This window comes from Lemur catta, chromosome 15 (genome assembly GCF_020740605.2).
Source record: "Lemur catta isolate mLemCat1 chromosome 15, mLemCat1.pri, whole genome shotgun sequence".
Lineage (NCBI taxonomy): Eukaryota > Metazoa > Chordata > Mammalia > Primates > Lemuridae > Lemur > Lemur catta.
The window spans coordinates 53,204,267-53,218,943 of record NC_059142.1 but is presented as its reverse complement, the minus strand read 5'-3'; the positions used below and the strand labels follow the sequence as shown (position 1 = coordinate 53,218,943).

The window sequence follows — 14,677 nt, the reverse complement described above, 5'->3', positions numbered from 1 at the left end:
CACTGCACTCCAGCCTGCACAACAGAGTGAGACCCTGTCTCAAAAAAAAAAAAGGCCTAACAAAGACTCCCCTTGCATCCTGGCACAAAATGATGGTATCAGATGTAAGATCTTCCAAGGGTTTCTCTCATCTAAGCAGGAGACTTACTTTAAATATAACTAAGCAAGACTTACTTGAGTACTTACGATGTACCTAATAAGTCTGCTAGACACTATAGATAGAAGAAATCAAATAAGTGACCTAGTCCTGCCTTTCAGGAGGCCAAAGACTTTTAGAAAAGAAAGGCCCATGTGCAGGGAAGGAGACCCTCACCAGAAAGCAGTCAGTACAATTCCCAAATGCTCTAAGATGGTATCTAGGACAGTGTCTGGGACACCAGAGGGACCCATCTGTTTTGTGAGCACATGAACACACGGTGATGGGAATAAGTTATAAGTTGTCCTTCAAGCACACAAGGCCAGTTTCTGCTCACCCTGTTGGCAGGAAAATACACAGTTCTCGAGCAAACTGGGTTAGGGAGGGCATGCTAAAGAGAGAACCTTTGAAAATTCTTAGAGATATTTTTTATTTGCTGAAATAAAACTTAAACACTAAATTTAAAAAGCAGTGGCATTTCCCCCTCACATTGGTAACTGTGGGGAGTACAGTTAACTTCCTGTCATGTCTCTTGTTTGCTAGAAATTCTTCAGGAACCCCTCCTCCCATTTGTTATGTAATTCCTTTGGCTTCTTTGCTGACAGTTTCTCTCTGCGTCTGTCGTCTTATCCAAATGCCAGTGCTTTTTCTTTTTCCAATTATCTTTATTTTTGTTGTCAATGCTTTTTTCCTTTTTAAAAATTATTTTCATCTGTTTTGTCAAAAGCATTTAAAAATGTTATGATTTAAGAATTGTTTGTTCCCTTGCTCAGGTCACAGGGACCCCTTACTTCGTCTTATCTCCCTGGCCTCTAAATGCACATCAGCGGGCGCCTGGGTTTCCTCATCCCTCCCAGGCTGGGCCGCAACACGTGCGCTCTGCTGCCGGCTTCACCTCCCTTTCCCCCTCCCGTTCCCGGGGTCCTTCTGACTATATGAAACCAGAACAACTCACATACTTGACTCAAAATCCTCATGGCTGTGGGGGAAGTAAGCTGAAAGAACTTTGTATACTTGTATCAGCTAAGATGTTCCACTGCAAAGATCAGAAAACTCCAACTTAGCTGGCTTAGACAAGAGGAGGTTCTCACCTAAGAGGTCCAAAGGTAGAATGGCTCCAGGCCCAGAATGGTCAGCGCTCGAGTTGCCGTTCTTTGAGCTCAGTCTCCCTTGAGTTGTGGGCTTTTGTTGTAGACCTGCTGTCCTCGTGATGGCAAGGTAGCTGCAGAGTTCAGGTATCATGCCCAGAAGCAGGAAAAGGGCCATCTCTTGTTTGTGTCTCTAGGAGTGACGGAACTGGTCCAGATGTCCCCATCCCACCGCCCTTCAGGTCCTCATTGGCCAGAATATGTCATGTACCATGCTTCAACCAATCATGGGCAAGGAGATGGGCCCACTGTGATTGGCCTAGACCCTTGGGGCATGGGGCTGGGTCTAGCATCCCCTGAACACACAGCCATTGGGAGGAGGGGTAACTGAGCCTCATCAGGGCTCTGTGACAGAGGGGGTAGGGATGGGTATTGGGAGACACCTGCACTGCCTATGAGTGTACTGTGAGCTCCAGGAGGGGGCAGGTGGGCACTCAGAAACCAGTGACTGAAGTACCCAGCATCCTCCTCCATGGTGGAGGCCTGTGCCCAGGCCTTGAATGCTCCATGGAAACACTGCTGGCTCGCTGTGACTGTTGGTGGCTCTTATCTCTTCCTAATAAGTGCTGGCGTCTATTTATACCACGTCTGCCACCTCACCTGAGATTGTTCTCATCAGCTCACCTGGGATACTGAGATTCGGTTCAGTGAATGATGCTCTTCCCCTCTAAGCAAATGCCTCACTCCACCTGTGGCTGGAAGAGTCCTCTTAAAACTAAACCAGCTGGGCGCGGTAGCTCATGACTATAATCCTAGCACTTTGGGAGGCTGAAGTGGAAGGATCTCTTGAGGCCAGGAGTTCAAGACCAGCCTGGGCAACATAGTTAGGCCTGTCTCTACAAAAAATGTAAAAATTATCCAGGTGTGGTGGTATGTGCCTGTAATTCCAGCTACTTGGGAGGCTGAGGCAGGAGGATATAGCTTGAGCCCAGGAGTTTCAGGTTGCAGTGAGCTATAATCATACCACTGCACTCTAGCCCAGGCAACAGAGCAAGACCCTACCTCAAAAACAAACAAACAAACAAAAAACTTAACCTATTTCAAACTAACATGCGTATGTCCCTCAGATCTCAGTATTACTATGGGTCAGGAAAATCAAAGTGCCTTCCAAAAAATGTTCCTGCAGATTCAGAACCAATTCTTAAAAGGCTCTTGGAGTCAATGGCAAGAACTTAACACAAAACTGTATGATAAACATTCTACCCTGCAAGCTGAAACCAAGAAGAAAACCCCTATTTGCTCTCATGTCAGGAAGATGAAAAATCAATACCATTAGGGCCACTAAAAAGCATGAATTAGGGCAGAAAGAAACAGCATGGTGGGAGACCGCAAATGCTGAGGGACATCTGCACGGTAGCCATGGCAGGACATCACATTTTTCACTGCCCCCAGAGGCCAGAGCCACAGGGGCCTACAGAAACCAATCCCAAAGGCTTGAGAGAAGGTTTAGGTGCTCAGGGCCTCTGTCCAGCAACAGGAACCCTGGCCCAGGCTGGCCTGCCTATGTGACACAAATAACAGTGGCCTGTCACTCATCATACACTTGGAGTTGAGCTAAAAACCCTGTCCATAGATAGTTCATTTCTATTTACCAAACCCTGCTTGCCAGAAACTTTTCAGGGGCTCCTTCCCTCAGAGTGTCATAACTCTACCATCTGGACAGAATTAGCTGGCTTCTCACTTTCTGTGTTGAAAGTAATCGCATTTGCCAGCGGCCACGTTGAAGAAAACACACGCTCTAAGCTGCTTTAGGAGTAACCTAAAACTGAGGGGAGATTTTCTGTGAACTGTCATTGGATGATTTGTTACTGGTTTTCAATTTTTTTAAGTCTGTAAATGTAACGAATTTTCCTAAGACCAGATCACTTTGAGATTGTTTTCTTTCCAGTTTGATAATAAGAAAATCCATTTGTCTGAAGGACCTCCCTGTACTTAACAGTTTGGCAAAGCCCAAGTTTATCTTCTGGGCAGTTCTCTGGGCCTAAAAGAAGAGCACATGACCAGACTTCAACTTTAGACATGGCCATGTCCAGGCCGACCAGGCCTCCTGCCTTCTGAAGGCAACAGCATCATTTACCTGGAGTCAGGCCCTGCCTCTGTCTGAGTCACCTCTGCAGGGTTGTCTGGGCATGGCAGAGACCCACAATCATCCCTTTGTCCCTGTTATCCTATGTGGGGTCCACATCTAGTCTCCACTTCTCACTGCAGGAGAGGTGACGAATGGGGAGGTTTAATTAAAGCAGATAAAAGTTGTTTCTTTTCTCCCCTCCTCAGCCTGGAGGGAGAGGACAGAGTACACCAGAAATCTTTAGCCCAATCCCCAATTATAAATAACCTGGGCCTACTCAGCCAAGCCTGCCTTTCCAGGTCTAGCGCTGGGTCCCAGCAAAACAACAGCAAGCCTGGCAAATTCCCATTGCCACAGATTTTTTTTTTTTTTACTAATCATTACTGTCACTTTATTTTTATTCTATATTTCCTTTAAGTCTTCCATCAGATTCTCCGCCATCATCACCTCTACCCCTTATGAGTAACCATTTGTATCAGTTTTGGTTTTATTGTTTAAGGGTTTCTTTTTGTTAAAGGTAGCACTATATACGATGTCTCTGGAGATACATCACGCCATAGAAAATACTGTTATCTTCCTCATTCATTTTAATGCCACAGAGTCCCCTGGGCTGTAGTGCCTGGATGTCCCATTTTATTCAGCTATTCCCCGTCTAATGGATACCTGCAATGTTTCCAGTCTTGCAAATTCAAATAATACGGCTATGAATAAAACTTTGTGCATATGTTGTTTCTTACTGGTGGAAGTTTACTTTCAGGGTAGATTTCTAGAAGTGGATTCCGGGCCAAAGGTAAATCCCCCAACAATGTCTGACAGAGCCAGTTCCTGCGCAGTCCTCACAGCACCGTCAAACTTTTGGATTTTTGCCAATCTGACAGATGGATCAGAAATGCCATCTAGGTGACGCTTTTATTTGCATTCTTCTTACGAAAAGGCGTGAGCACCCATTTAAATGTTTGGAAGACCCCTGAATTTTTTTTCCTTGTAACCTGTCCGTTCATATCTTGTCCCGTTTTCTATGGACTACCATCCATTTAACCTTAGCTCACCAAGCAGCGCATATTTCCGATGACCCTGGAGGTAATTTGGTGTCAGCGCCCGTCGTTTTCCAACCCCAATCATGCAGGGGCCGAGGGTGCCGTAATTAAGGGGTCCAGAGAACCTGGGTAATTCCAGGAAAATCCTACTAAAATCAAGACCTTTAATAAAAGCCAAAATACTAACTTAAAAAAATTCCCAAGACCCCACCGACAGCACAGGTCAGGTACACTTCAATCCATCGCCTATTTCATACACCATGAGGTATCATGCACAGAGAAAAAAAAACAAAAACAAACAAAAACACACACACCAGCTAATTGGACCAATCACTGCCATGGCGCCCGTCCCTCCGCAGCGCATCAGTGGTTCGAGTGCCTGCCAATCTGCTGCGAAGGCAAAGATCTCGATTGCCATTGGGTATTTTGTCCTTCCATCACCGCCTGAGCCCCCCCCTCGCTCCTAGGGTGGAAAGCCCCGGATGTCCGGTTACCCCCAAGGGCTCATTTCCTCGGTGACTGACATTGACCGTTATCCAATAAGGAGCGCGGTCCGTCCGCCTCGCCGCAGAGGTTGCTGGGCGTTTGTGGCCAAGCTGGGGCTGGAGCCGCCAGCGTTGGGTCGGGTCCTAACCGGGTTACGGCCAGGGGCGCGCTCTCGGGGCTGCCTCGGGTCTTGAGCCGAGCCAAGCTGAGCCCGAATGGACGGGCCCCGGCCGCCGCACCTCGGCTCCAGCCGGGAGATTCGCCTCCTTAGCGATTCCCGGCCGTGTCGGATGTGGCCGGACGCGCTGTCCTTGTACGAGGCCGGCTCCTGGTGTCGGTCCGGGACACGGCCTCGGGGTCCCGCTTTCACAGGGAGGGTCTGGAGGAGCATCTCGCGAGCTCCACGGAGCGCTGTCCCGGGCCCCGGCATGCAAAGACGAATTAGAGCCCTGCCCTCCGGGACGCCGCAGGCTGTCCCCACCTTCCTCCCCCTGACGCCCCCCAGGCCTGCCTTAGAGCGGACTCAGGGTGGCCTGGGGTCTGAGACCACTGTCCAGCAGCTGAATCCGAAACACACACACCCCCCACTTGTGTTTCACATTCCCAGTCCTAAGGTAAAGTGCAGCAGATCCTGCACACACTCATTTTCTCACCCTGCCGTCTTTGGTGTTGGGCTGACCTTGGAGAAGGTGCAGAGCAGAACGGGAGGCGTCACACCTTCCCTCGCCTGTGTTTGCCCTTTCACTTTAGGCCCCAGGCACTCCAGCTGGGTGGGGTTTGCCACAGCACCTCTGAGTAAGTGTGAAATCAAGTTCTTCCTTCGCTTGGCCTTTATGATTCTACTGTTTTCGTTTCCCCACCCAGATCTGGCCTCTGGGGGGCCCCACCAACCTGGAATCTTTGGGCCTATTGGTGGCCTGGGTCCTCTACTAGTGAAATTCTCAGACCAGGGTTACTGAACTGTGTTAAATAACTCAGTCTGCAATCAGGGTTTTTGAAAATCTTTTTCTCACTCCTTTAAGTACTTTAATTGCTTTCCGTGGAATTCTCCAGAACCAGACAGGGTACACTGACAGGCTGTCAGACATTTAGCGCCTTCAGTGATCTATCATATTCACCTGAGAACCGTGTTAGGCGATGTCTTTGGTTCTCTTGTACCCAGTTGTAAGTGACGTGGCAAGTTAAATTTCAGGAGAGGCAGCTGCAAGGGGAATAAAATTAAGAAAATTGTTCCAGGGAGAAAAGGTTCAATGAAAGAAACAGGAGAAAGGTGGCAAAGCACACAGGCTTCAGATTTGAATATTGAGTAGTGTCAATTGGCCCGTTTATGCTTTCAGACATTTATTGAGTCTGTCTCCATGCAGAGCACTCTCTGGTAGGTGATATCATGCAGAACGAAACAGACTTGCTTGCTACTTTCAAGGCAAGGTGACATGAAGGTTCACTAACTTTTTCGAGTGCATTCTCAGTGCACAGCGCTGTGCTGTGTGTCCTGCAAATGTTCTCATTAGTCTTCACAACTCTGTGAAGGATGTAACACTCTCCTTTTACAGAATAAAATAAAACTCCAAAAATACTGAAGATAATTCAATTTTAAATGAGTAAAAAGATTTATTTATTTTTATTTTTTTGAGATGGGGATCTATCTTGCCCAGGCTGCTCTTGGACTCCTTGCCTCAAACGATCCTTCTGCCTCAGCCTCCCAAAGTGCTGGGATTACAGGTGTGAGCCACCTTTGTATTTTTATCTATTTTAAATTGCAAAGTAATATCTCTTAGTAAAATAAAAGAGCATAGCAAAGGGTATGAAAACTCACAGAAGCAAATGGCCAATAAACATGTGAAAAGGTGTTCCACCTCAGTAATCAGATACGTGCAAATGAAAGCAATAATCTTTTTTTTCTTTAAAACATCAGAGTGGCAAAATATTTAAAGGTTGATAATGTCACACTTTGTGAAGGGTATGGGAAAATGATGTTTTTACACCTTGGTAGTGGGAATATAAACTGGTCGAGTAATTTGGTATAATTTTTAAAAATTTAGACAAGATACGCTACAATACAATATCCCACTTCTTTATATCCACCCTAGAAAAATATCGAGGCATCCATGGAAGTATGTCCAAGGACATTCACAATAGCATCTGTATGATCATGAAAAATTAGTAACAGCCTAACACTGGGATATCACGCAGCAGTTAGCAGCAGTTAAAAGGAATGAAACCATGCTATGTACCCAGGAGGAAAGAGCTCTAAGACACATGGCTAAGCACAACAAGCAATCGCAGAGCAATGGTGATCTCATTTATGCCTAGAGAGTTCTACAGAAGGGGATATGTACATTACTGTTAACAGTGGTGTTGAAATGGTTGCCAAGAAAGGCTTTGGCTTTATCTCTAATGTTTGAATTTTTTACTATAAAAATATAGTCCTTACTTCAGTAATTAAAATAAACAAATTTCAAGTGTGCTATTTCCTCTCTCTCTCTCTTCCCTCCCTTCCCCACCCACTGTCTCTCTTCAGTGCTTTGACTCCTCTACTCACCACTGGCCCTTGAGTAGGGTATAAAAATGACCCTCCTGTTGGAGGCCTCTGGAGACAGTGGATTCTGTTCCATCATCATCCCATTCAGTTCACCACCAGTGAAAGTTTTGACAGCTTTGTGCTACCAGTACCCTACCTAGAATCAGTGGTGGTGTCCTCATTGTCAGAGGGCAGTCCAGCTCCAAATCCCAGTTCAGAGTCTGCATCCTCGGACCACTCCTGGTACCAATGACCTTAGCTCGAGTTCCCTAGAAACGGGCCCTGACATGGAGATTTGTGCACAAGAGGTTTATTGGGCATGCACTCGGAAACTACACTTGTAAGTATAGAGTCCAGAATATGCCACCCCAAAATATGACACTTTGGTATAAAAATGTTTTTGAGCTGAAGGCAATTAAAGAGGAGCAAACAGGCAGGCACTGTGGTCTCTCTACACTCCCCTTGTTCTCTCTTTGCCTAAAGGCAGGATATAAATTCTCTTTTACTGGAGACAACTCTAGACTTAGCCCAGAGAGGGCACCAGAGTTATCTGAAAACCAACCTTTCTCCATCAGTTTCCTCCCATATACCTACCTTTCTACAGTTTCCTGCCCTTGGAAGCCTAAAACCACTTTCCTTTGCCCTGTCATTAGTCTACAAATTTATTGTTCTTTGTTGAAGATGCTACATAAGCTGGGATTCTACGCCACAGCTTTGAGTTACTTTTTGTTGTGGTTTCTCCCAGGCACTGTGTGCTGCACACTTTACTAAACTGTTTTCCTCTTGTTAATCTGTCTTTTTGTTACAGAGCCCCAGCTGAAAACCTTAGATGGGTAGAGGTTAAGTTTTGCCTCCTCTGTGTAAAGCAGAACAGGGCGGAGGGAGAAGCTGAGCTGCGATGCAGGTGCAGTGGAGGCCTCCGCCCATCCCACAGGGAGCTCTGAGCTGGGATGGCTTCAGGGTTGTCCCCAGCAGAGCAGACAGGACCAGGTCTTTGAAACGCCACCTGGACCAGTCATTGGATACAGGCTGCCCCTGGGGAGGTAGGGAGCTGTAACCTTGCACAAGGCAATGCCCTTGAGCTGAGGGAAGTTTCCAGACAATGATTTAGCAGTCAAATCTGCAGCAACTAGGGGAAGGAAGGGCTCAGTCCCAGAGGGGGTGCTGGGTAGCATCACGGCATCTGCTACTCGACACACATTTTGTGGTGTGTGGTTTTGGGGAGGCCCTAGGGGGGGCTTTATGTCTTCCTGGTTCCTCGGTGCAAAACACATCTAGCACAAACACGCCTTCCTCTTGCTTTTTGTCTGCCTCTTGGGGAAGGACTGTCTCTAACACAGCCCATGTCTTTTTCTCTCCCCAAAGATTCCCGCTGCGGGGGATCTGGGGGAGAAGATGGTGAGGGAGAAGAAACTCTCTCCTACAAGCACATATTAAAGACTGGTTGTCCTAAGGCAAATGGATGATCAAAATTAAAAAATACATTTTTACTGTGCAAACTTTAGTAGAATTTAAGTTTTCCTATTTATGTCCAAACTATTGCTTGACACCTGAGTAAAATGCATAAAGATTAGATGTATCCAGGGTTCATTTGGTTTTCCATGTGTTCTTTCTTTGGTACCATACCTGTTGGCAAGAAACTAATCTGCTTCTAACACAATTCAAGCTTTCTTCTGGTGTTTCTGTTTGTTTTGTTTTGTTTTTTGGAGTAGTGGATAGCAAAAGATTTATAGCCTTGGGAGGAGTGAACTATGTAGCTTAAGAGAAGAATATCCTTAAGGAGTCTTGCTTCTCAAGAGCACTTGTGACATTTAATCACAATTTTTAATCACGACATCAATATCTTCATCTTTCTGAAGTGTTCTAGTCGGGAACACTTTTAGATAATGATGCTCGAGTGCATGTCACCTTCACTACAAAATGGGGATGAATGTGCAGTGTTAGAGACTGCATATTAAGATACCATAAAGATTATATAATTGTCTTTAAGCAATTGAGTTTCTTCATTATACATCTGTGTAACTGATTTCTTTATAGAAAATCCAGGCATGTGATCAAGTGATGCTAGAGATGTATCTTGAAGGAAGGACAAGTAAATGACATCAAGTATTTAATGGCTTCATGTTCATTTTACATGACTACAGTCTGAGCTTGAAGTCTAATTAAATTGGGTTTCTTTCCAATTAGCAGGGGAGGCACAGGTCACTCACCAGCAGTTCCCCACTGATAACTGGCTTGTCTTAGGGGAAATGTCAAAGCAGTCACCAGACCCCAAGGCAAGAACCAAGGAAGGATTGGCAGCCGCATTTCCTAACGCTTTGACTGGTGGGAGAAAAGGGATGGAATTAGTGTTTTGAAATAATGGAACCTGAACTGCAGCCATTAGGCAAGATTTTAAGTGTATAAACCCTGTGGGTTAGAAACTCATTTTACTTAGCAAATTTAATTTGTGGGGATATAAATTATTGTAAGTGATTTGGTGCTCATTGTGAGATTTTAGATGACAAACAGGTTCTGTTGGTTGTTTTGTTTGAGGGTCCAGTATAAGATCCAGCCCATGGTTATGGAGACTGAACCATGGGTACAATCTGAACGCACACACTGGCTACAGGTGCAGAGACAAAGGAATATTAAGGTTTGGCACTGTTTAAATTTTCATTATGTTTTTAATTTTCTTTACCTAATGTTTTATGTGAACAAGTTATGGGGTTTGGTAATAAATTGCTAGGAATCGATCTAAAACTTTTGTATGGAAAATTTCAAACATACACAAAAATAGAGGAAATCTTGTAACAAAACGCTATGTACTCATCAATCAGCTGCAACGATTACCCCCGTTTGCTGGTCTTAGTTCATCTGCTCCTTCCACCCCTTGCCAGGCTTCTTAAGCCAAACCCAGACACGATGTCATTTTGCCTGTAAATACATCAATATGCATCTTTAACTAATAAGGGCATTTAAAAAAAACATGATCACCATACCATTGTCACTCTTAATAAAAGCAATTCCTTAATATCACCCAATCTCTCATTATCTAAATTAGTTGGCTTGTTCACATCAGAATCCAAACCAGAGCCACACATTGCAATTAGTCACTGTGCCCCCAGCTCTCTTTGTTCCATGACAATCTTCTCACCTTTTTTGTTTTTTAAATGACATTGACGTGATAGAGAAACCTGGTCTTATAGAATATTCCTTCTTCTGGGTTTGGCTGATGGAGACCTCAAGATATAGTTTTTCCTGCTCCTCTACGCCCTGCACTTCCTGTACGCTTAGTTAGCTCTGAGGCTGGACTGTATTCAAAAGCACTATTTTTGGCCAGAATGCATCATGGGACAACATTTGTAGTCCCAAATTTAATGATGCCAAGATTGGCCAGTGGATTCAGGTGATGTCAGCCTGTTCCCTCCATGAACTTGAGCTTCTTCTTCACGGGTTTGGCGTTCATCCATGACCCTTGCCTTAGGGGTTGCTGAAATTGTGGCTTTCTGATTCTATTATTCCTCTTGCACTTAACTGGAATTCTATAAATTTTGTAAAAAACTTTCCTTTATCAGTTATGTGGTTTCACTAAAATGCAGTTTGGTTGGGAAAGGAGACTTTTATATTGGCTCCTGGGGACTTCTTGTTCCATACATAGAATATATATATAAAATTTTTGGGTCCGGCAAGGTGGTTCACGCCTATAATCCCAGCACTTTGGGACACCAAGGTGGGAGTATCCCTTGAGGCCAGGAGTTCAAGACCAGCCTGGGCAAAATTGTGAGACCACATATTTACAAAAATAAATAAATAAATTAGCTGGGCATGGTGGCATGTGCCTGTAGTCCCAACTACTTGGGAGGCTGAGATGGGAGGATCACTTGAGCCCAGGAGTTCGAGGCTGCAGTGAGCTATGATCACTCCAGCCTGGGTGACAGAGTGAGACCCTGTCTCTAAAAATAAATAAATTAAGTAAAATAATTTTTTTAACCATTTGAGAGTGAACTGCACACAATGTCCCTGTAAATACTGTGGTAAAGAACAAGACATACTCTTAAAAAAATCATGAACAATGATCAATATTGGGAAATTGTCGTTCATACAATTCTATTATTTAATCTATGACCATATTCATACTTTGCCAGTTGTCCCAACAATGCCCTTTATTTTCTGCCTTTTTTTAAAATTTAGGTCCCCCCCACCAGTATGGTAACTTATGTCCCTTATTAAAAAGAAAAAAATCTGCTCCAGGGTCCAGTCCGGGATTAAACACGGCATTCAGGTCTGTCTCTTCGGTCTCTTTGTCTTTTGTGACCTTGACATTTTGGAAGAGTACAGGCCAGTTATTTAGCAGATTCTGTGAACTTTTAACATGATTAGTCTTTGATAGCTTCCTTGCTTTCCAGCATAACACGATGTCCCACACGCGTCCCACACGCGTCTGTACATTTCCTGTTCCTGGTCCCCATCGGCCGTTCCTGCACAGATCCCTGGTGCTGGAAGTGGCACTGGGAGGTGAGCCCTGGATCCTGACGGCAGTGCAGCAGATTGGGGTGCCCTGTGGGTGGGGACTGTGGGCGGGTGGGCAGCAACCAGCCAGTATCTGTGGCTCACCCAACATAACCCACGAATTTTCTCCTACCCATTTTTTAAGACAAATTTTATTTTATTTTATTTTAGGGCATGGGAGGCCTGCCTATCTTTCCTCATCCAATATTACTGATTTACTGTAGTCTCCGGAGTGCAACCACAGAACCGGGCAGACTGTCCAGGAAGTGTCAGAGTGCATATAAACATAAAGTGACTGCACAGAACAGCTCAGATGACAACTAAGCGATGAATACACAGTGCCACAGAGAGCGCGCTGTGTCCCGGCAGCCGGGCCGCTGCTCACCTTGGGAGGCAGTGGGTACTGCACAGGAAGGGCTGCCCTCACTGTCAGAAACCCCCCCTCTCACAGAACGAACTCACAGGTGACACGCCACCTGGGGCCTGGATTCCTACCATTAGAGTCCCCCCACGCCACAACTCCAGGGAAAGGGAAAGTCTGTGCGGGGAAAGGCACGGACAGACAGGGAGCAGACAATGCTACAGGGCTCTGAGAAGGGGCCTCAGGCCGGAACGCAGTGTCAGAGCGGGCAGGGCTGGGGACACTGAAGGAGAGGGGTGGTGCAGTCCAGACAAGAATCTAAGTGCAATTGTTTTACTGAGAAACCTCACCCTATTGGGGTGTCAACGAGAAACAATGTTCTTTTTTCTCATTGCTGTTTCCAAGTGACTCTGTGCCACCTCCCTGCAGTCCCGTAGTAATACCCTGGGCAGATTCATCACCTCAGGCTGGCAAGACTCAGACCAGTCGTGCGTCAAACTCCCTTGCACGTCTGTCCTAGGCCTCTGCACCTCCTCGCCCCGCACGAGCTGGGCGCTCACCTGCTTGCCGGGAGAACGGCGAGATGGGGGTGGGCGTGTGTGGTTCTGTGATAGCGCCTGCCACCTGTTTCCAAGGGCCGTCCCAGCTGCCCCGGAGAGGACGGCGGGAAGCGGAGATAGGGCAGGGGACAGGGGCCACAGGTCTTTTCATTTAACTGGCTGTAGGTCCAAGGTGGGTGGGGCAGCTCCAGATGTGGTTGGTTTAATTCCATCTACTGCTGCTGGTCTCTGACGACAGGATGGTGTCTGCACAGATGGGGTGTCCTCTGTCACTAAGTCCCCCTCAGCCTAGTCTTGTCTGGCCCCACCAAGAGTCCACCAGGGAGAGGCCCCCACTGCTTGCTTTGGAAGCCACCTGGACAGCCTATGGGGCCTGCCCCACCTCTGAACTTGGTGCTTCTTCCTGTGGAAACTCAGGAAATGTCAAGGCTTTTCTGCACCCTCTCAGGGTCCCAGGAGACTGGCACGGGGTGCCCCCTTCTTGCCCTCGACCCACACGACATCTTCAGGCCCTGTCAGCACGGGCTGCGCTGGTGGCTACGCTGCCTTCAGCGCTCAGGGCGCTGTCAGTGCTTAATCCCCTTGTAAATCTAGGCCACGAGCATAAAAGGAACTGCATGTAATTAGTTTGCTTCTTTTCATACACCTGCTTGTTTAGACAGAATATTCTGCAGACAAATAGTTACATAGGGGGAGATACAGGTATAAAGGACCCAGATGGAAAACCTGAAGGAAAAGAAAAACACTTTCTTTGGTTTGATTCAGGTGCAAATAATCTCTTTGCAGCTGCTGTTCTGAAGCCGTCACGCCCTCATCCGCACTCCCCGCATGCACACCGGGGAGGTGGCCGTCCCCTTCATTTCGGTCTATTTCACAAGCTGCCTACCTCCGGGGACACTGACAAAGTCAAGTTTCAACAAAACAATAGTCAATCACAGTTACAGTTTGTGGCCTTTGAGGCAACATAAAATGAGACCTATAAAAATACACCCAATCATTTACAGCTCCTTGACAGACGTAAGAGGCTGCCGGGTCCGGGAGGGCAGACTCGGGCATCGAAACACATTTTCAGAAAGAATTCGGTATTTTAACAAAACCATTGAACCAGACACCATGGAAAAAACACAACGTCAGACTTCCTTGCTCTAGTTTTTATCAGCCCAGATTACTCCTACTGAGAATTTTTTTTTTTTTTTTTTTTTTTGAGACAGAGTCTCACTCTGTTGCCTGGGCTAGAGTGCCACGGCGTCAGCCTAGCTCACAGCAACCTGGGCTCAAGCGATCCTACTGCCTCAGCCTCCCGAGTAGCTGGGACTATAAGCATGTGCCACCATGCCCTGCTAATTTTTTCTCTATATATATTTTTTAGCTGTCCAAATCATTTCTTTCTATTTTTAGTAGAGATGGGGGTCTCGCTCTTGCTCAGGCTGGTCTTGAACTCCTGACCTCAAGCGATCCTCCCGCCTCGGCCTCCCAGAGTGCTAGGATTACAGGCGGGAGCCACTGCGCCCAGCCCTGGGGGTCCCTTTTAGAAAGGCACTAATCTCCGTGGTGAGGGCAGAGTCCTCATGACCTCATCACCTCCCAAAGGTTCCACCCCCCTAACACCATCACCTCAGGGGCTAGGATTTCAGCATATGAATTTGGGGGGACACAAGCATTCAGACCACAACACACCACGGTGCTGTGTTTACCAAACCCACCTGGCTATTTGACACAAACAAGGAAGGAAATTGGCGCCATTCTCGATATCCCAGAGGCTGCAAGGCCGCCGCCTCTTTGCTGCAAGGGCCAGGCTCAGCTGGGGTCCCGTCTCCACTCAGCACCCAGAGCAGCCTTTAGAGCACCCTCATGTTCCAAACTTCCCAC

At 46.5% G+C, this 14,677-nt stretch overlaps 1 long non-coding RNA gene across 3 annotated transcripts in view; it reads right to left on the bottom strand.

Moving 5' to 3' along the window:
• Positions 1-6,000: 6,000 nt before the first annotated feature.
• Positions 6,001-14,677, bottom strand: part of LOC123620495 — a 34,220-nt gene continuing 25,543 nt past the window's right edge. The window contains exon 3 of one of the 3 annotated variants that reach the window (XR_006728866.1): positions 6,001-6,076. This is a non-coding gene — a long non-coding RNA (uncharacterized LOC123620495). Of the gene's footprint in view, positions 6,077-10,300; positions 10,313-13,041; positions 13,055-14,677 lie in introns of those variants that run through there. The other 2 variants (XR_006728865.1, XR_006728867.1) reach the window with 2 other exon arrangements.